Source organism: Rhincodon typus, chromosome 14, assembly GCF_021869965.1.
Source record: "Rhincodon typus isolate 14 chromosome 14, sRhiTyp1.1, whole genome shotgun sequence".
In the NCBI taxonomy this organism is placed as follows: Eukaryota; Metazoa; Chordata; class Chondrichthyes; order Orectolobiformes; family Rhincodontidae; genus Rhincodon; species Rhincodon typus.
The window spans coordinates 22,911,915-22,933,704 of record NC_063345.1 but is presented as its reverse complement, the minus strand read 5'-3'; the positions used below and the strand labels follow the sequence as shown (position 1 = coordinate 22,933,704).

Genomic DNA, 21,790 nt, shown 5'->3' with positions numbered 1-21,790 from the left:
ATTTCTGCCTATGGGAAGGTTTCATTGGGATAAACTTCGCACTGGATGCGTTGCAATTCCATACAGTCAGGCACACAGCTAGTTATGTTAAGGCCACGTTTAGGAGCAATTTGGCAATGATAACAGTATTTTCCTTTCATTAAAACTGTGCATTAATCCCTGCTGTGTATGGAGACTATCAGTTCAATCAAGACGTGCTCCTAGAATCAGGGTCAGGGCTGTGATAGCCAGACACTCCATGTCCCAACGATGGTGTTGTGGAGATGAAAGGCCTTAACTGCGTCCATCACTACTGCAGTGGAGAGGTTTTCTTTTGATCCAGTGGACCTACCAGCTTCAGGTCTCTTTATTTGATTACTTCTCTGCAAGCAATCAAGGGCACCTCAAGTAACACACACCTACCTGCTTCTGCAATGCTCATCTTTCCCAGTGAGGCTGCTGATCTAAATCACAGAAGGAGGCCTCAAATTAGGAGGCTGTCTCAAGAAAGTTGTACCAGTCTCTGCATTCATGGACATGGATGGGCTTGGGCCCCTATCTGATTAGCTAGAGCCACACATAGTTAATTTATAGTTTAATATCTGATCCGTTCCTAGTCCTATGTCATAGAGACCCGCTGCCGCAAAGAGCAGCAAATTTCCTTTCCTAAAGGACATTAGTAAACAACAATCTGGTAGCCTTATGTTTAACACTGCTGATATGACCTTATTATTCCAGATTTTGTCACTTAATTGAATTTATTTTCCTTTGCTGCTATGGTGGGATTTGAATTCAAGTTTAGTCCAGGCTTCTGGACTACTAGTCAAGTATAACCACAAGGCTATCATACTGTACTCCATTCATAAAATGAAATATTATCCAATGTGTCGTGAGAAATGTCACAGAGATTCAGCAGCATTATAAAGTCAAAAAACAATGGTTTGCAAAAGGAATTAATTAATTTAATTTCTGGCTTCTGCTGTCATTTATAAACTGCTCAAATCTGTCTTTCTCAGGTTATATCATCTGAAAACATCTGATTGACTCACAGGCTGCCATATTTCATCTTCCAATCATTCACCACTGATCTCAACTCCTTCCTGTAATCTTTTATTCCAGGTAGAATCCGAAGAATTTTAAAATCCAGGTTTAATATAATCTATCTATTTCTTAATTCACTTCATCTCCTGATTTTCTTTACAGTCATTGACATTTCCCCAGGGTTTATTCATTCTGTGGGATGTGGGCATTGCTGGCTGGCCAGCATTTATTGCCTGTTCCTAGTTGCCCTTGAGAAGGTGGTGGTGAGCTGCCTTCTTGAACCGCTGCAATCCACCTGCTGTGGGTAGACCCACAATGCCATTAGGGAGGGAATTCCAGAATTTTAACCCAGTGACAGTGAAGGAACGGCAATATATTTCCAAGTCAGGATGGTGAGTGGCTTGAAGGGGAACATGAAGGTGGTGGTGTTCCTGTGTATCTGCTGCCCTTGTCCTTCTAGATGGAAGTGGTTGTGGGTTTGGAAGGTGTTGTCTGAGGATCTTTGGTAATTGCTGCAGTGCATCTTGTAGATAGTACACACTGCTGCTACTAAGCATCAGTGGTGGAGGGAGTGGATGCTTGTAGATGTAGTGCCAATCAAGCGGGCTGCTTTGTCCTGCTGGTGTCAAGCTTCTTGAGTGTTCTGGGGCTGCACTCATCCAGGCAAGTGGGGAGTATTCCATCACACTCCTGACTTGTGCCTTGTAAATGGTGGACTGGTTTTTGGGAGTCAGGAGGTGACTTACTCACCGCAGCATTCCTAGCCTCTGACCTGCTCTTGTAGCCACTGATGTAGTGAGTCCAGTTGAGTTTCTCATTAATGATAACTCCCAGAATGTGGATAGTGGGGGATTCAGTGATATTAACACCATTGAATGTCAAGGGGCGGTGGTTAGATTGTCTCTTGTTGGTGGTAGTCATAGCCTGGCACTTGTGTGGCGCGAACGTTACTTGATGTATTATGATGTATTAAATTATATGTCAAATGAATGGCAATTAAAAAACTATTTTGTCCATTTGTTGGCTTTGCATTTTAAGCCCATGTAAAGTTTGGGTTGGTTCATTTTTGTCACATGCTTGCTGCAATGGCAAGTTTATAACCCCATTTTCTTCTTTCCTAATTGAATATGAACACTTTGTGCTTGGAATACTAAGTAATGATCCAACGCATATGCTTATCACCTGCTGTGTTGCTATTTCAGCTATCATCACATTTTGTTATCTGTGCAGATAACACAAACATAACAATGTGACTGCATTCAGCATTCACCAGATCACATTCTTTTGTTCACTCTCACAACTTTCACTTGCTTGAAATTGATTCTAACTTTTCTGATGACAGGCCATTGACTAGGAATGTTAACTCTGCTTCTACACAGATGCTGCTTAACCTACTGAGTATTTTTTAGCATTTACTGTTTTTCAGCCAAAGATACAGTGAGGTGGGAGTGATAGAAAGAGAGGAGCATGTGGAACATAGTTAAAGGGATATAGTCCAGAGATTGAAAGAGCCAGAGGCAAAAGGGAACTGAATTAGGATTTGAAGGTAGACAAGAACAATGGATAGAACAGATGCAGGATATAGAGGGTACAGTGACAGAGGAAAAAAGAGGCAAATAACAATCAGTTTGGGACAGAGCAACAAGGATCAGATCAGATTCAAAGGAATGGTAAGAAAACGTGAGAGAGAAATAATGAAACGGTAGTGTTGATTAACAAAGAGGAACAAATAGAGAAAAATAGAAAGGAAAATAAAATAACATTAAATGTCCAGCTCCATTATCTATAATAATGCATGACTGAATTTCACAAACAACTGAATTCAGTGGATAACAAGAGGCCTCACACCCAACTGAACTATTGGTTATGACATACATCAGTAAAATCTAGAACTAACCAGTACAAGAGTAAGTCAGAGGCTAGGAATACTGCAGCAAGTAACTCACCACCTGACTCTCCAAAACCTGTCCGCCACCTACAAGGTGTAAGTCAGGAGTGTGATGGAATACTCCCCACTTGTCTGGATGGGTACAGATCCAACAACACTCAAGGAACTCGACAGTATCCAGAATAAAGCAGCCTGCTTGATTGGCAGCACATCTACAAGCATTCACTCCCTCTACTACTGACACTTGGTAGCAGCAGTGTGTACTATGTACAAGATGTGCTGCAGAAATTTACCAAAGATCATTAGACAGCACCTTCCAAACCCATGACCACTTCCATCTAGAAGGACAGGAGAAGCAGATACACAGGAACATCACCACCTGCAAGCTCCCCTCCAAGCCAACCAGCATCTTGACTTGAACATATATCACCTTTCTTTCACTGTTGCTGGGTCAAAATCTTGGAATTCTCTCCCTAATGGCATTGTTGATCAACCCACAGCACATAGCAGTGGTTCAAGAAAGTAGCTCTCTACCAGCTTCTCAAGGGCAACTGGGAACAGGCAATAAATGTGGTCAGCCAGGAATGCCCACATCCCACGAATGAATTAAATTAAATACAGACACCATAAACTGAATTTAAGATTTGCTGGATTATAAGTTTGATCCATGTGACAAAAGAGAAATTGTCTAGAAATCCTCTTCATTCAAGCAAAGTTTTATACAAAGATTTTGACAGATAATTGAGAAACCAATAATTGGAACGTGGATAGTATAGATTTTGCCACAGTAGAATTGTAGTAGTTTCCAATACAGTGTCTTGCTTGTCCAAATGCATGATGCAGCTGGACAATACAAAGTCAAAAGTGTCTACTTATTAACAGATCCCCCATAACTAGATTTCAGGGAGTTTTTAGCAACTGACTTCAGTTTCTGTCAAAACACAATTTACATCTTGTCACCCCACATGACAGTAAGAGTCTATCAATGGTTCTCTTTTTATCCATTGGATTCGAAGAAAATTAGTCACAATAATGGATTCATTCATGCATAGTGACAATCAAATCAAGGTTTGCCAGGTACCATTCACTGAAGTGACAAATGAACAATTTTGTTTTTAAATTGTGCTTTATTTTGACGAATGCCACTCTTAAACGGGTTTGCAATCTGTGTGACGCTTACTGATCATGAATGTCACCCCGAACAGTTTCTTGATATAGATAGCTCTGTATCAAGAGTATAACTATTAGAATACAGTCAAATGTAAGGATTTTATGGTAAAGTCATTTTCTGTTGTCTGTATGACCATTATCTTGACCTACCTCCAAGCAGTATCAATGTTGTAATAGCAGTATTAAGATTCTTGCCTAAGGAGGATCATCAGCCAATATACCAACTGAAATTTCAGCCTTTTGACATTGAATCAATGAGACAGCTAATTGGATCTTGGAAATCTATACTGAAGACGCAAAGATAATTATTGTGTTCTGTAGAAGTTCAGGTCTATTTCTTAATGAGTTCCAACCATCATGTGTTAAGTCTGTAATAACTTTAAATTGGTTTGTTTGAAAATAAATGCTTGCATGGAGCAGGGTAATTGATGAAAAAGAAACATCAATGAGAATTCTCTTGGAAGACATCAGCATCATAAAAAGAAACTTTTTATGACCAATCATGACCAATCCCTGCAAAAATTAGTTACAATGTGCTTCTGAAACATTGATGGCCAAGGATTGTTTGCACTATAACATCAGTGGTATCTACTTTCCATGATTTAATCTTTGTATTCAGAGTATTATAGGAGGATAAGTAACTTCTTCCAAGTGATTTTTTTTTAAAAAAGACGACAGTAATATCTATGTACATTGTGGAAACTTAACTTAGCAGCAAAAGTACAAAGGATTGCAAGTTGTTAATGGATCTTTCAATTCCTAATTGCATACAGAACTGAATTTAACTGGCAGTCCCTGATTGTGGTTTTTAAGCAAAACATATAGACTGCCTTCTTGAACAGTTAAAGTAATGACCCTGAAACTCTTTTGAAAACACAATTATTGAAGCAGGAGTACCAGTTAAAGTTTTCTTAAACAGCACATTCCAATCCCATCACCACTATTATATAGAAAGACAAGGAAAGCAGAAACTTGAGAACACTACCATTGCAAGTTCCCCTCCAAGCACACACCATCTTGACTTGCAAATACATCATTATTCCTTCAGTGTTGCTGGGTCAAAATCCTGGAGCAAAAAGCACCTACACCAAATGGAAAGCAATGATCCAAAAAGACAGCTCACCACTACCTTTTCAAGGGAAATTAAGGATGGGCAATAAATGTTATCCCATCCAGTCATGCTCACATCCCCTGAATGAAGTGAAAAAAAATCAAAATCACTATCATTAAGTTTGTGAGGCAGGTATTTTTAGTGGACTAGGTATTTTGGAATGCAATTTCTACTTCTGCTTATAAGTCCTGTATGTAGACCTCCAATTGCTTAAGCTTTATCCTGTGGCATCAAAAAGAGGTCACAGCAATTTGAGGTAATTTCTGATTACCAATTTATTTTTTTGTTATTCAACAGCATCAAAATAATTTTCTGTGTGCTTTCCACATTGGAATGAACTTTGATTTCAAAGCAACACAATTGAAAATCTTATATTATCCATGTAGTCAGTGTAAATCTGCTGCCAGACTCTGACTACAGTACTCCATGGTGACCTTGGATCTGCATTCTGTTTTCTTCTTTTTCTATAGCTCCTTTAAAAGAATCAGCATTTCCTCACAATGGTATAGCCTAGATAATTAACTTGTTTGATAAGAGATTTCAGCTTTAGAGCTGGTCAAACCATTGGGTTGATTATTTAAATATTTAGATCTTTCCTCTCCTACTATTTTTCAGCCACCTATGTTATGGTGACTAAGCATTTCAATATCTAACAGATATTTCCTAAATATTCAAACTAGCCCCACATATATGCAAGTTCAAATTTTTAAAAAAAATCTCTTGATATCTTGTCTGGTACAGATCTGATCTTCAAGTTATATTTGAATGCAGAGTTGGATCGAAATGTACAATCCTGAGGGGTCCTGGAGACTTTTTTTTCTCCGTTGCACTCTCCCTTTCTCTTCCCCTAACCAAAACTGCAAATGAATTCAGCTTAGGTAATGTCAATTGTCTTTCAAGCATACATTCATCCCCAGCATTAATTGTGCTGTAATTGATTATTTCACTTGGATAGCATATAAGAATTGCTGATCTGAAAAATCAAAATTTCACAGTTTAAGGCACTGTTTGAAGACTGAAGATCTGTTGGTGAAACACACGGATCATTAAATATTATGCCACTGACCTGTGCATGTTCATGTATCAATAATTTGTTACACTTAATTCAGTGTCATGTCATTTCCATTGTCACTAAAATCATCCAATGTTAGGAGATGTGAGAGACATCAGAGAAAATGTAATTTAGGAGATGTGATCCTTTTTAGAATGCTTATGAAGGTGCATGGATGTTCACTGAGTACTTTTCTAATTGTGGTGATTTGTTTCATCTTTGGTCTGCATGCTAATAACGAAGTTTTGATTGTATAAACCACTTTGTGACAGTTATCCAGAGTAGAGAGATCACATCTGTTCTTCAGTCATTGAAGTCCACTTTACTGAGGTGTACAAATGACATTGAATTCTTCTGCCTTTCACATGCAAAGTATTTGAATTTGAATGACTTATTGTCAATTGTATGTTATAGAGAATAATAAAGTAAAATAGAGTGAACAGCTTCAACTGTTGCCACAATCCAGCCCCATTTTGAGTAGCTTAAGAATATAAAAAATAAAAAGATTTAGCTGAAAGAACGTCCTTCTTTGTTCTGCCGCCTCCTCCGTGAGTCCTGAGCCCTGAGCTGGCTCACCAACAACACCTGAGCCGCCAGCCCTCCTCCACCACCTCACCAGCCCTACACCAGACCCACCAATGTCAGAATCACCATTCTTCAGGCACCATCACTTCACCACTGGGCCCACCTTGCCAACATCGCTGCCGATACGGGGTCCAGTGCTGGACCCACACACACCCTGCAACCAGAAGCCCCATCTGTGTTTTCTCTCAACTTTATTCCTTTTGCCTAAATGTGTAAACGTTGCATTGAGATACAGTTCATGGGAGCTGGCTTACCCTTTGAATAAGAGTCTGTTCTTCATATACTAGTATTGACAGTGCATTTGGAAGTCTATTGCAATATTCCAGTGGAGGCTGGGGAAGAGATTAGTGCTGGTGTTTGTACAAATGCATTGAATATGGGTATGGGAGCCATGACATCCACCTTTACTAGTCAAACTGGTGAAGCCAAATGTTACACTCCAAATGCGATGCTGGCAAGAATCTACTTTAAATGCACAGATTGAGTTTCAAACATTGCACACAATAATGTGCCCCAATATTGCACTGAGGTATTAAAATCAAATCACACATATAGAAAGTTTAAAGCAATTATTTGCAATTTTACTACACAGGAAACTCATAATGGAAATTGCTGCCACTCATTAAAAATATCCAAGAGACTGTAATTTTTTCTTTGGGTTCAGGAAATAAGACTTACAATATGACTATAAGAAAAATAAACCAGAAGTAAAACTTAAAATAGAAAGTATGCATTTTTTTCATCTAGTAAAATAAAGTATTTACTATATAACAATTTTTTTTCTTTATTCATTAACAGGATGAGGGTGTTGCTGGCCAGGTAGCATTTAATGCCCATTCCTACTAGCCCAGAGGACAGTTTCAATTCAACCACATTGCTGTGCGTCTGGCGTCACACGTAGGCCAGACCAGGTAAAGACAGCAGTTTCCTTCCCTAAAGGACATTAGACAACCGGATGGGTTTCCCCAACAATTGGCAACAGATTCACAGTCATCATTAGATTCTTAATTCCAGATATTTTTTATTGAATTCAAATTCCACAATCTGCCATGGCGGGATTCAAACCAGTGCCCCCAGAATGCTATCTGGGTCTCTGGATTAACAGTGCAGTGATAATACCACGAGGCCATCACCTCCCCTTTAACTTTAAATTGATTTCCTTTTTTGTTTACACAGAGACAGAAAAACATGATAAACAGGAGTGACAGGAGTAAACGGTATGTTCCCCCTTAATTACGATATATCTTAAGTGCCCAACAATCGATCCCTGTCTTCAAATACTCAAAGAATCAGCAAACTCAGCCCTCTAGAACAGAAAATCCAAAGATTCACAGATTCATGCCTTGGTGAATGAAGAAATTTCTTCTCATCTCAATTCTAAATGACCCCTTGTTTTGATTCTTAGTTCTAAACTCTCCAGCCAGGGGAAATAAACTCTGAACGTCTATCCTGCAAATCCTCTAAGAATTTTATACATTTCAAAGAGATGACCCACCATTTTTCGAAACACCAAAGAATATAAGCAAACTCTACTAAATTTCCACTTGAAGATCAGCCCTCTTATCCCAGGGAATTAACCTTTACATAAGAAAGATGAGCAGAAATAGATCATTTGTCCCCTCGTGTCTGCTGTGCAATTCAATAAGACTATGGCTAATTGGTTGTGTTTCAAATTCCACATTCCCAGCTACCTTCAATAACTTTTGATTCACTTGCCTAAGAAGAGTCTATCTACCTTGCTTTAAACATTTTTAATGGCATCACCTCCATGACCTTCTAAGTCAGACAGTTCCAAAGTTGCACAGTCTTTTGATAGAATTTTTTTCTTTACCTCGTCACTAAAAGGATAACCCCATTATAAACGAAAACAAAAATAACTGGAGAAACTCAGCAGGTCTGGCAGCATCTGAGGAAAAAAAGCAGAGCTAATGTTTCGAGTCCGTTGACCTTCATCAGTTCTCCCTACAGATGCTTCCAGACCTATCAAGTTTCACCAGCAACTTCTGTTTTATTTCAGATTTCCAGCATTCGCAGTTCTTTGTTTTGTTTTAGTTCTGTGACTCCTTTTTAACATTGGTTGCAGAATACCTAAGGCAGCTATGTCTGTTTTCAGCTAAGGAGACCAAAACTGCACACAGCATTCAGGCGTGGTTTGGAAAACAAGTTAAATTTGAAATATTGTTTCTTTTTTATAGTTAATCTTGATTAGTAGTTGAGTGCTCCCCTGAATCTTTGCTGTCTGCTCTTAAACACAATTATTTTATGCACAAGAACTGATGAAATACGTCAGAGGCTGTGGTGGATTGCTGACTAAGTTCAAGCATTCAACAGTGCAGTTGTATTCTTAATTCAGCAATGACCAAAAGAGCCCAATTCTGTCACCATCAGTGTTTGTGTTCATCACAAATTTGGACCAAAAAATGGCTTGTGACTGTGATTTAACTGGGTATAATCTGACCTGTTGTAAACTCTTCCTGATTTATTTAGTTTGCTAAAGGAATGTTTTGCATAAAGTTTCTCTTGTCCCCATTGGCTAACATTAAAAACAACTCCAGAATACTCATGTATCTCCACTATTCAACTCTGATTTGCTATTCTGATTTGTTCTCCCACTTACACAGATTAGTTGAAGAGTTTAAATTGCATATACATGGAAGCTCAAGGAATATATTCTAAAAATGAAAATAAGCCATTTGTGACAAATGCCTAATTTGTTTACATATTATTAATAATTCATACTTTCTTCACTCCACTTCACTCCAGCCCACATTATTTTATCCTCCGTACCAGTGTATCTGTATCATGATGTTGAGATTATGAAGGGGATTGACAGATTAGCAGTTGTTTTACCAATAAAAGGCTGCACACTCTACCGTATCAGTGCCACCTTTGGCTCCATTAAACTTTCTTGCACCTTTATTCAGGAGATCATGAGTTCAAGCCTCAATCATGAGACACCAGTACTTAATCCAGGCAGGTACTTCAGTGCAATGCTGCTGGCGTGTTATTTAAGGGATAAAATGTGATACCAAACTCCAATGAATGTGGAAAATTCCATGGTACTATTTAAAGAAGAACATAAGCATGCTCCCAGATTTGTGTAATAATATTCAAACACCCAACAACTAATAATAGATATTTTGGTTTTTTGGTTTGATGCAATTTGTCAGAACTTGCGCACGTCTTGGCTGCTATATTTCCTAGATTGAAACAGTGACTAGACTTTAAAAGAACCTCATTGGCTACATCATGTATTTGAATATCCTAAAGTGGAGAAAGGTGCTACTTAAATCCAAGTTCTTTCCTTCCTTTGGAGATTGCAGGGTCAACCCAAATCACCGCAATTTTTGATTGTCTAGTGCTACATTGTCTAAAAAAAATCCCCTGATTCTTGTCTATTCTGGGTAGTGAGAGAGCATGGGGGAATATCAAACAGATTCTATCCTGAGCAGCAAGGGGCCAAGTGCTTTGCTAACGAGATGACAACACCATGAAGCATTGGAAACAGCAGTGTTTTCTTCAGCTCCCCAAACACCGGCGATCTCTGAAAGGGCAAGGATGGATAAACAAAGAAGAGATGAAGGAATGAGGGGATGAAAACGAAAGAAACGAAGGGGAACGTGAAGGAAAGAGCCTCATAACTTACCTGTCTCCGTTGCACTGTTTGTGTGAGAGGCAGCCCCCGCTCTTGGGAGCATGTGTCAGTCCCAGTCGCGATCATACCAAAGGCTGATTGACTGGCGCCTCTGTCACATCAATGCAGAGCTGTACCTACATTACTGACCTATCGAAAATCCTGTCATCCAAGAGAAAGAAAAATAACCTCCTGCCGTGGCTTCAGCTAGAGGGCTGAAGTGTGCCGGGTATTGTTAGAGGTTCGGAATGTAAACCCCAGCTTCTCCTGGCTTCGCTATCTCGATGGAGAGCTGCGCGACCAGGTTCCTAAAGGAGGATCTGGAGAAGCCGAGAGGGACTGACAACACAAGCCTATCTCCTGCACTTTTACCAGCAACCCCCCACCCCCACCCCGCCCCCCGAACCTGTAGGATATAATAATGTTTTCGACACGTTAAATTAAAAGCGAAGTGTCTTATGGCGGAAAAGTTCATTTGCACAACCGTCGTGTGCAGAGGGGAATTTTAAAAACGTTTGGGATCTTACGATCTTCAGCGATTTACATTGTATTGTGCCGCGAAGTCTTCAGGATGACAACGTTTGTACAATTGCTGCGTTATAAATTCAGCGAAAACTACACTGCACCGATTTATGGGGGGAACCTAGCGTACAGGTAAATATAAATGTCTTTTTCCTATTCTACTGCGCCTACTTGGCTGTCTTTAAATCAAAGAATAAAACCTTTTTTATTCATTAAGAATGGCAACGTTTAGGATTTGGAATGATGCCATTGCGCGAGTCAAATGTAGGGTATTTTTCAACACTCTTGTTTAAACCACGTAACGAATTGGATAGATTTTAAGAAATAATCATGTTTAAAAACAAACACCAAAATGGACCCAGTAGACAGGGAATCTGAACCGGTCCATCCAATAGCAGGCGATGCTGGCAGTGTTTCACTGGGGAGCTGTAAGATCTGCTCAGATGGACCTACGGGCAAAGGCTGGCAGTGAGAGGCTGTCTTGCTCCATTTACAGTTACTCCGAACTCTTTCACACTGATATTCTCCCCCACCCTACACAGCTTCTTATTTTAACAAGTCAACCGAATCAGTCAGGGGCAATAAACAGCTCAGTAAGTTTTCATTAAACCCGTCTGGAAAAAAGAAAATGCACTTTGCAAAATCTGCTGACAGTGGACAGATCTCGCCTTCAGTGGATGGGTCCAATAAATCGACAGAACCCCAAGCGCGTGAAACTACCATCGATTTCTGACTTGTTTACTTGGTGGAAAATGGGCTAGGGTTTAGTGTCTCTCGGTCTTACGGGTGGGTCTTATACAATTGCTTGTGGTTCTTTATTTTTGAATCTTCATCTTTGGTTCTACTGCCTAGTGGTTTATAACATAACGATCCTGCCTGCCTCAGTGAGGCAATTCGATGACAATTTCAGCCATCCATGAACTATGTGTGGGTCTTTCTTAATGGGGTCCCATCTTGCCGAACAGATAAAGCCATTTCTAGGACTGTGGCAATATCTCCCCCCCGCCCCATCCCCAACACCCCATTAATAAGGTGTCCTGCTGAACATCACAATATTACAAACAGTGCAATTACTATCAAAGGCTGCTTCTTAACAGCCAGCGGAGGGAAGCAGCCTGTAACATTTACATAGCGTTGTCGGTACTCACAATCTTTACAATTACATTCCAGCAATTTTTAAATCGCCCCTTAGACAATTGCACAAATGTAAACCATTCACAGCTGCTACCGGGACAGAAGGGTTGTGGGTCTGTCTGAATCATGCTGGGATCTCTGTTGCTGCAGTAAATAGTAGGGAATATGAAAGCTTGGGGAGCGGTCTTGCGAAAGAATTAATTATGAACTATTTGTTGAAGTGTTAAACATTGAATATTTAACCAGTGTTAGCAAACACCAATCTTGACAACTGGCATTGACGAAACAGTGACCGTGAGGCTGAAAACAAGTGGTTAACCCCGTTTGATACGTTGTTCTCCCCAAAAAAACTGAGGACATTTATGAAGCTTTTCTCTGTTATTTGTAAGCGCATTGACGTACGCTAGGGAGGTTCATTCTGACAGATATGATTCCAATTTCCGACCGAATCACACTTCCCAGGAGCACGTCCGTTAACCCCAGTGCTCACAGGCAATTTCACAAATCGACCACAAACTGGGAAAAGACTGTGCACGCAGACTTTAGAAGATTCAAATTCTAGGGATTCATCTCAACTGCGCCATCTCCAAAAGAAAAGAATGGAACAGATCGAGTCAAGGGAGTAAATTTTATTAGCAGTCACGGCCCGTAACTTTGGCGGAAGAGCCGTGGAAATCCCCAGGGAGAGAGAGGGAGCGAGAGAGAGAGAAGCGTTTCCATCCAAATCACATCGGGGAACTCGCATGGAGATTCACCCCATAAAGTAAAGGTAAGGTCCCCATAGTCTTCACAGACCGTAGGGCTGCTCCGTCTTTAGAGAGAGATAGAGGGAGCTGGTGGTGGTTTAACCTGAGGGTCACCACTCCTCAGGTGAGGGGAGAGGTGGAGAAACAGAATTTCTCATGGTAACCTCAGCCAATGCGAGAATTGAACCCATGCACCCAGACTTGCAAAAAACGACTTGATGACATAATGCAGAAGAAATTACTCTTAGCTAAACACAGCAGGTAAGCAGGGTAACGTGGCACTAATCCACCCAAGGGGAGTAAAGGAATAGAGAATAGTTCAGGACTGTGGTGCCATGGGTAGCGTCACTCTCTCTGAGACAAAGAAAACTGAGTTGGAGTCCCATTGCTTACTTGAAGACCACGGCAGGTACGTTAATAGTCACTTCATAACATGACAGCTTGCAATTCGTAACAGTAACAACTTCCTATAGGCCGTGGGAGACCAGGCTTAGTTCCTGCAGAATTACAGTTTCTGGCATCTAGTCCAGCAAAACTTAGTGACAGAAACACGCATCACTAGAGGTAGGAAGTCTGCAATTCCAAGAATAAATCTAAAAGGGTACTCGATCACAATAAAGTGCTGCAGGGGCCTTCCAACCTGGAACTTATAAACTCAATCCACCAGGATACAACAGCTCCTAACGGTTAATTATATCTGCACGCACTCTCCAAATGTTCCATTAATGGCACTTTCTTAATGCCGCTCCCTTCCCTTTTCTCCAAACGCTTTGCACATTATTAGTTTTCAAATTACTGTCTCAACCCCTTTTGAATACAATCATTGAACCTGATGCCACCACAATCTTAGGCAGTGCAGTCCAGACCCCAACTGCTGGCAGCATGAAACAGCCTCTTCTCATATTGCTATTGTTTCCGTTGCCAATTACTTTAAATCTGTGCCTTCTTATTCTCGGTGTTTTCATAAATGGGAAGTTTCTCCCTGTCTACTCTGTCCAAATATATCATGGTTTTGAATACGTGTGTGAGATCTTCTCTTAGCCTTGACTTGTCCAATCTATATTCATTACTGAAGTTTCATTCTTGTAAATCTCTTTGGCACTCTCACCAGGACTTTCATTTCCTTCCTAAAATTTGGTGCCCAGAATGGACACAATACTGTAGCCAAGATAAAATTCAACATCACATCTATCTTCTTTTACGCTCTGCCCGCATTACTAAAGGCTAGGATGTTGTCTGCTTTATTAACTGCTCTCTCAACCAGCCCTAACACCTTGTACAGATACATGCCCATTGTTCTTTGCTCCTGCACCCCTTTTAGAACTAACCTTATCTTTTATTGTCCTTCTATGTTATTCCTACCAAAGTGAAAAATCTTACATTTTTCCACATTAAACATCCATCTGCCACCTGTCCATCCATTCTATCAACTTGTGTACATCTTCTTGAAGTTCTACATGATCATCCTCATGGGTTACAAATACTTTCAGACTTCGTATCAACAAATTTTGAAATAATGCCTGATGCACCAAGATCCATGAATCAATAAAAACAATGGTCCCAACGCTGAACCTTGGAAAACTCTACTACTATCATTTCCCCAGTCAGAAGAACACCCATTTCCCAATACTTTCAGTTTCCTGTTACACAGTCAATTTTGGATCCATGTTGCTATTGTCTGATTTAATCTATGAGCTTTAAATTTGCTCATGTGTCTGTGCTGCACCATTATATTAATGAACTTTTGGAAGTTCATGTACACCACATGAACAGCCTCACCCTCATCAAGCTCTCCTTTACGTTTAACAAGTTGTTTAAACATGATTTCCCATTAGAAAATCCATGTTAGTTTTAATTAGTTTACCTGCATTTGTCCACATAGCCATTAATTTTTGCCATGAATTATTGTTTCTAGATGTATTCCATCACTGATTGGCCTGTAGTTCCATGATTTATTTTTACCACCCGCCCCCACCCCCATCCTTTTTTTGAATGAAAGTGTGACATTTGCAATTCTCCAGTCCCATGGCACCACCCTTGAGTGTAAGGAAGGTGGAAAGATTATGGCCAATGCCTCTACAATTTCCACTTTAATTTCCTTCAATATGCCTGGATGTGCCTGTGCCAGTGCCTTATCAACTTTAAGCAACTTTAAGATAGCCTATCCTTATCATTTCTAAACATTTGTAGTGATTGAATTAATCGTTCTCTCTCCATACCCTGAGTAGCATCTATCTTGGCAAAGACAGATATAAAGTATTCATTTAACAATCCATCTTTGCCCCGCCTCCATGTCTAAATCCCCTTTTTGCTCCGTAATTGGCCCTACTTCTCCTTTTACCATCCTTTCTCTATATATGCCTATAGAAGATATGGGGATTCCCTTTTGTTTTGGCTTCCAGTTTCTTTTCAGACTCCTTCTTTCTTCTTTTTATTTTTTCTTTTCACATCTCCTCTGAGCCTTCTGTGGTCAGCCTGGTTGCCAATTGTATTTTCCACCTAACATAGTTTCATAAGCACATTTTTTTTCCTTTTTTAATTTAATTTCTATCTCCTTTGTCCTCAATTAAATTCACTAATAGCATGAAACTTGAGAGGAGAAGGAAGCAAGAGAGTGAGTTCAAAGGAAGCTGTAGGATTGATTAATGATGAATGAAATTCAGCATTGGGAAATAATACATAAAAGATACATGTACCTCACAGGAGAAACACAACTTGATCAAGGATGCATATGAAGGAGATATAGTGGAACTAGTAGGCTCATTATTGATCACATCTACGTAGTGTGCTGACAGTAAATAAGTTTGTTGTACTACAGTGCTATATCAATCCAGCTCAATTTGTCAAAAATTCACACTGAATCTACAGTATTCCTCTCAAGATCAGACTTGGAGTGCTGCGTTGGGTCCCAAAGATCATTTGCTATGAGGCTGATTGTTTATATCAAAATGAAGTGTTTTAAGGAACAATTTTCTAAGTTATTACGCTTCAGGCTCAGAATGGGGCATCCCCAAGAAGTCATTGAAACAGTATTTAATATACTTAACAGAAGAGAAAGCATGGACGCATTATAATTTTCTGATGCAGTAGTATCACAAAACAAGAGGATTTAGGTTCAGACAGCTTGAACTGGATACATTAGGTCAGGGATCATGCGGCTTTATCTATCCTAATACTGATCAGAACTGGACTGCCAGGAAGGGATGTCAATGTCAAAGCAATTTTCACTAAAAATATCTTGTGAACTTTAGAAACAACAAGATCAAAAGTGTAAAAATAGCTGAGCATAAACAAGACACTTTCCTAGTCATCCCATATTTTTATTTTTACCTGTTGAAATGCCAAAGAAACAGAAGGTCATGCTGGAAAAGGGGAGAAAAAATATGCTTGGCAGGACCAGACACACACACACTATGAATTTCAGATAATACTTCTTAAGCAATACTATCGAGAATTGAATTCAGTTTTATCATTCAGCGCATTAATGATTGAGATGCTGCTGCATAGTTAACATCTCGATAGAAGAGAGAACAACAATAACGCCTTGAGTACAACTCAGCCAAAATTCTTTTCATGCCTAATAATTGAAGTGCTGGAAAGTTTACATGATTTCCCAGAAAAAAAAACACAAGGAGAAGGGAAAATGCACTGAATATATTCAAGGCAAGTTAAACAGATTTTTTATCGACAAGAGAGTCAAGGGTTGTAAAGAGCAAGCAAGAAGGTTAAGGCCACAATTAGATATTGAAAGGCAGAGTAAGATCAATCAGCTGAATGGTTTACACCTGCCCTTATTTCTTATAATCTTATGGAAACTTGTCCAGAAAAGTGACTGACAGTTGAGATTAGGCAAACGTAATACATGACAAGTAATAAGGTAAAGAATTCCCCAAAGCAATTAAAGGAAAATATTTGTTACATTGTTTAGAAATTTGCTGTAAGCTATCTGTTAATTATAAAAACAGAAAATTATGAAGGTATGGCAGTGTTTGTTTCTAAAAGGTGAAGGATTTAACCCTTCATCAGAACTCAAGAAGAAAAGGAAATTCATAATGAAAAAACATAACTTCATCAGTTCTGATACAGAAGGAAGCTAGGTGGAAGGAATTCAACTAAAAGAACTGTGACACTTGTAATCAGAAATAAGGGAATAATATTTCCACAGGGAGTTGTCAAAATCTGGTGCTATGAATTTAGTGGAACCTTTCGAGATGCAATAAAAACAGATCTTCTCTTGATATCCCTGCAGGAGATGGGAAAAACCTCTGTAGAAATTTTATCCCTAAATGTCAGAAATACCCTATAGGTGTAAATTTTGTAATATTCCTTTTGAGGTGTCAAACTGATTTCTGCTAAAACATTTTTGCATTCGTAGTCACAGGCATTTTCCATAAGTAAAACCTGAAACTTAAAATCTTTTGAATGTCGTATAGTGGATAGGGATCACAGACTAATAATCTGAAGAAGGGTCCCAACCTGAAACATCAGTTTTCCTGCTCCTCTGATGCTGCCTGGCCTGCTGTGTTCCTCCAGCTCCACACTTTGTTATCTCTGACTCCAACATCTGCAGTTCTTGCTGCCTCACAGACTAATAATCATTCTTTTAACAAGGTGATATGTTTCAGAGTTCCACTAACCATGTAATCCTATGCTCTAAAAGGCAGAAAGTAACAAACTGTCAGACCTTATCATTCAGGCTCAATCTACGGTATATATTTTGATTTATTCAGAAGATATATGAGGGAGATTTTTCATTTGCAGTAGTATTTGCAAGTTTTGATGCAGTTCATTTTTTGTATTGGTAATTTCTCATATTTTACACTAAAGATACATTTTATTGTGTTGTGTAAAATGGTTACTGAGCTAAATGGGACAGATTCTGAACAGATCTAGCAACTCCAAACCGGACATCCATGAGGTGCTGTGTGCCATCAAGAGTGGCAGAGTTTTATTTGGTTACGTGGCCAAATTTATATCTTCACTCTACAATTACCATCAAACCAGGAGACCTGGTTCAATGAAGAGTGTAGGAGGGTATGCCAGAATAGGCACTGGGCATACCAAAAATGGGATATTAATCTGGTGAAGATATAACGAAGGACTATTTTCAGAACAAACAGCAAAAGCAGCATGCAATAGATATCACAACGAATGGATCATATCCAAGATTTGCAGTCGTGCCATGTCCAGTCATGAATGGTGGTGGGAAATTAAAAATTTAACAGGAGATGGAGACTCCACAAATATCCCCATCCTCAGTGATTTGCAACAGTTGCATTTGCAACAATCTTCAACTAGAAATGCCAAATGGATAATACATCTCCACCTCTTCCAGTGGCACCCAGCATTACAGATGCCAGTCTTCAAGCATTTCAATTCATTCCAGATGATATGATAGAAATGTCTGCAAAGACTATGGGCTCTGAGAATGTTGTAACATTACACTGAAGATGAGTGCTCCAGAACAATCTATGCTCCTAACCAAGGTGTTCCAGTACAGCTTCCAGTACAATAGTACATTTTGGACAACATGAAAAATTGAAATTCAAGTTATCTCTTCTTTTTCCCCTTCTAAGACCTTCTACAACAACATTTTTGGATGAGTTTTGTCCAATGCCTAACCATTGGACCCATGGATTACTCATTCAAATTGGATGAGAATATAGGAGGCATGGTTAGTAACTTTGTGAATGACATCAAAATTGGTGGTACAGTGGACAGTGAAGGTTATCTAATACAACAGGATACTGATCAACTTGGCCAGTAGGCCGTGGAATGGCAGACAGAGTTTAGTTTAGATAAATGCAAGGTGTTGTATTTTAGCAAGACAAATCAGGTCAGGACTTATAAACTTAATGGTAGAGCCCTGGAGAGAGTTGTCAAACAGAGAGACCTAGATGTGCAGGTCAGTAGTTTCTCAAAAGTGATGTCACAGGTACGTAGTGTGGCATTTGGCACGCTTGCCTTCATCGGTCAGAACATTGAGCACAGGAGTTGGGACATTGTTTTACAGCTATACAAGCCATTGGTAAGGCCACATTTAGAGTACTGCATACAATTGTGGTTGCCTTACTATAGGAAGATGTTACTAAACTGGAAAGGGTGCAAAAAAGATTTACAAGAATGGTACCGAGACTGGGAGGTTTGAGTTATAAAGAAAGGCTGCATAGGCTGGGACTTTTTACCCTGGAGGCTGAGAGGTGAAGTTGTACAGATTTATAAAATCATGAGGGCATAGATAAGGTGATTAGCCAAAATCTTTTCTCCAGAGTAGGGGAGTCCAGAACTAGAGGGCATAGATTTAAGGTGAGAGGGGAAAGATTTAGAAGGGACCTGAGCGGCAGCTTTTTCACACAGAGGGTGGTGTGCACACGGAATGAGCTGTCAGAGTAAGTGGTCAAGGCAGGTACAATTACAATATTTAGAAGATATTTAGACATAGATAGAAAAAGTTTAGAGGGATATGGACCAAACGGTATGGACCACAGGCAAATGGGACTAGAGTCCATGACTCTATGACTCTAAGTCTCTAAGACTCTGATTCCTCCTCACTTGTAGGTCCAATGGAATGTTTGCTGACTATTTCTAGAACCTATTTGACATGCTCAGCTATTAGTTGTCATGTCTAACCAAAGGAATCTCTAGTCAGTGAAACATTTGCAAAGAAATGGAACATTAAGCAGCTGCAGGAATTATTTGGATAATTATATTACTTAGACTTGGTAACTAAAGCAGCTGTCACAGATTAAGCTGGAATATCAGAGTATTTATTTGTCCTTGTAAGATGATATTCAAATTGATTGGGAAATTTTCGCCATAATGGTCAAGTGGAAGGGACTATAGACAAATCAGAGATTATAAATTACCTTCACTATAGTTTAATTTTTTAGTTTTTGTGCAGGCACACATCAGGATTAAAGATAAATCTGGGTTCAAATTTTGGACCCCTATTTGTAATATAATTAGTATGTATATGAACTACTGTAGTTGTGTGCATGCACATTCCATTGTAAACTGAATGTTTGACATTTTATATCTGGTAGGATCATTCTTGCTGGTGTAAATTGGCCATGTAAAGACCATTGGACCACCCTAATATATAATTTTGTATTCAAGCTCAACATCTGAGCTCAACATCTGATTGATTGCCTTTGCATATTTTGTGCAAGAGTTTTTGTGTACTATTCAAATAAGATGATAATATATGTAAATCAGAATGTGCAGTTTCCTGTCATTCTTGGTGGAGTCATACTGTGTGTTGAACCCATCTGGTGTGCGTATAAAGAGAAGCTCCATTTTCAAAACCACTCTTAAAGGGACAAACTTCTTTAATGAATATTTTTCCTTTTTTCTGCAATCACCTTCTTAAGCACTTTTAATTTTATTCTTCTGTATTTCCTTCTTTTCTTTCAGTATTCTTTCCTTTGAGATGCTTTGTTTCCCTTTTTTGGGCATCAGATTATATTGGCAGCATTTAAAAGTAACTCACTCCAACTCAAAAAGTTACAAATGTTGATCAGAGCAGTCAGACACGGTAAAAGGATAATGGACATAGAAACATTTATCCCAGCTCAGTAAGTAACAAACCAACTGATTACAAGCAACAGAATCCCATGCCAGTTAACCATAAATATTGTACTAAAGACAGGAACTTCTGTTGGTACCCAAATCATCGTATCTAAAAGTAGAAGTAGAATAATGAAAGCCAGAAGACCTTTAGATTCTAGAACTAGACTACTGCTAGTCACTATTACACCATTAACTGTATGTATAGGCTCTGTTGAAATTAACAACAAAGGGCAAGTGCCTCCACAGACTCTGGATAAGCTCAGAACTGGGTCTACTGCTGTACCATCTGTTGCAAAGATATTTGAATCCAATCTGAAATATAGAATCACTCAGTGGCATCAAGATTTCCACTGTCCTCAAATATCTGAATGCACTTCCTTCCAGGTTACCATGGAGATTATTTGCATTATCAACAAATGTACTGCAGATAACAAACAAGTGACTGATGTATTGATTAGTGCAGCCAGCATTTTTACATCCTTTTCCATTGAATAACAACATGAGCATGATGGAGCTACTCAGATTTATACTTCTCAAAAATCATCTTGAGAGCAGGTTCCCACTCTACCTTTACCACTATCACATGTTTGTCCACCTATAATCTACCTCTCAATCGCTGTTACTTTCTCGAGATGTGGATGTGTATATCTTGTTCTGGTGACCTGCAGATGTTGTTGAGAAGGATGCAGGGTGCTAGCTTCTTGGGTGGCTCTTGGTTATATAGCTGTTTATTGAAAAAGCACCTTTGAAAAAACATGAAAGAATGCAGGCATAATCCCCTTCCAAGTACTCACTGACTTGCAAAAATGTGGCATGGTGTATGTGAGTATTTAATGGTTTATAATGAATGAGTGTGAGGGTAAGAAAGTATGAAAAAAATGGTTCTTTTGGAAAAAGTCTGTATCTCCACCATGCATCACTGTCTTATCTCTTAATCACAACCATTTATAAAGAAGCCTCTCCAAAGGTGTTCAGGAAGAAATAATTTAAAGTCATTTAGCTATGGTTTACTCCTTATCAGGTATTGCCATGTTGTCATACAAGTCAACAAGTAGATTTGTGATGGTTGGAGTGTTGGGAACCTGTATAATGACACCCAGGTAACCTATGCTGGAACCCATCCTGGATGTGAGTTACAGGTCAAAGGGGAGGTGACTGCCTAGTGGTAACTGATGGACTGTTAATCCAGATAGCCAGCTAATGTTCTGGGATAGTAGGAACTGCAGATGCTGGAGAATCCGAGACAACAAGGTGCAGGGCTGGACGAACACAGCAGGCCAAGCAGCATCATAGGAGCAGAGAGGCTGACGTTTCGGGCCTAGACCCTTCATCAGAAAAGGGGGAGGGGAAGGGGGTTCTG

The 21,790-nt window shown here is 39.4% G+C and overlaps 1 protein-coding gene across 1 annotated transcript in view; it reads left to right on the top strand.

The window, feature by feature from the left end:
* Positions 1–12,589: 12,589 nt before the first annotated feature.
* LOC109927180 (short transient receptor potential channel 5-like) overlaps positions 12,590–21,790 on the top strand; it is an 82,362-nt gene continuing 73,161 nt past the window's right edge. The window contains exon 1 of the mRNA XM_020527114.2: positions 12,590–12,884. The gene's annotated coding sequence lies outside the window, so the exon portion shown is untranslated. The remainder of the gene's footprint in view (positions 12,885–21,790) is intronic.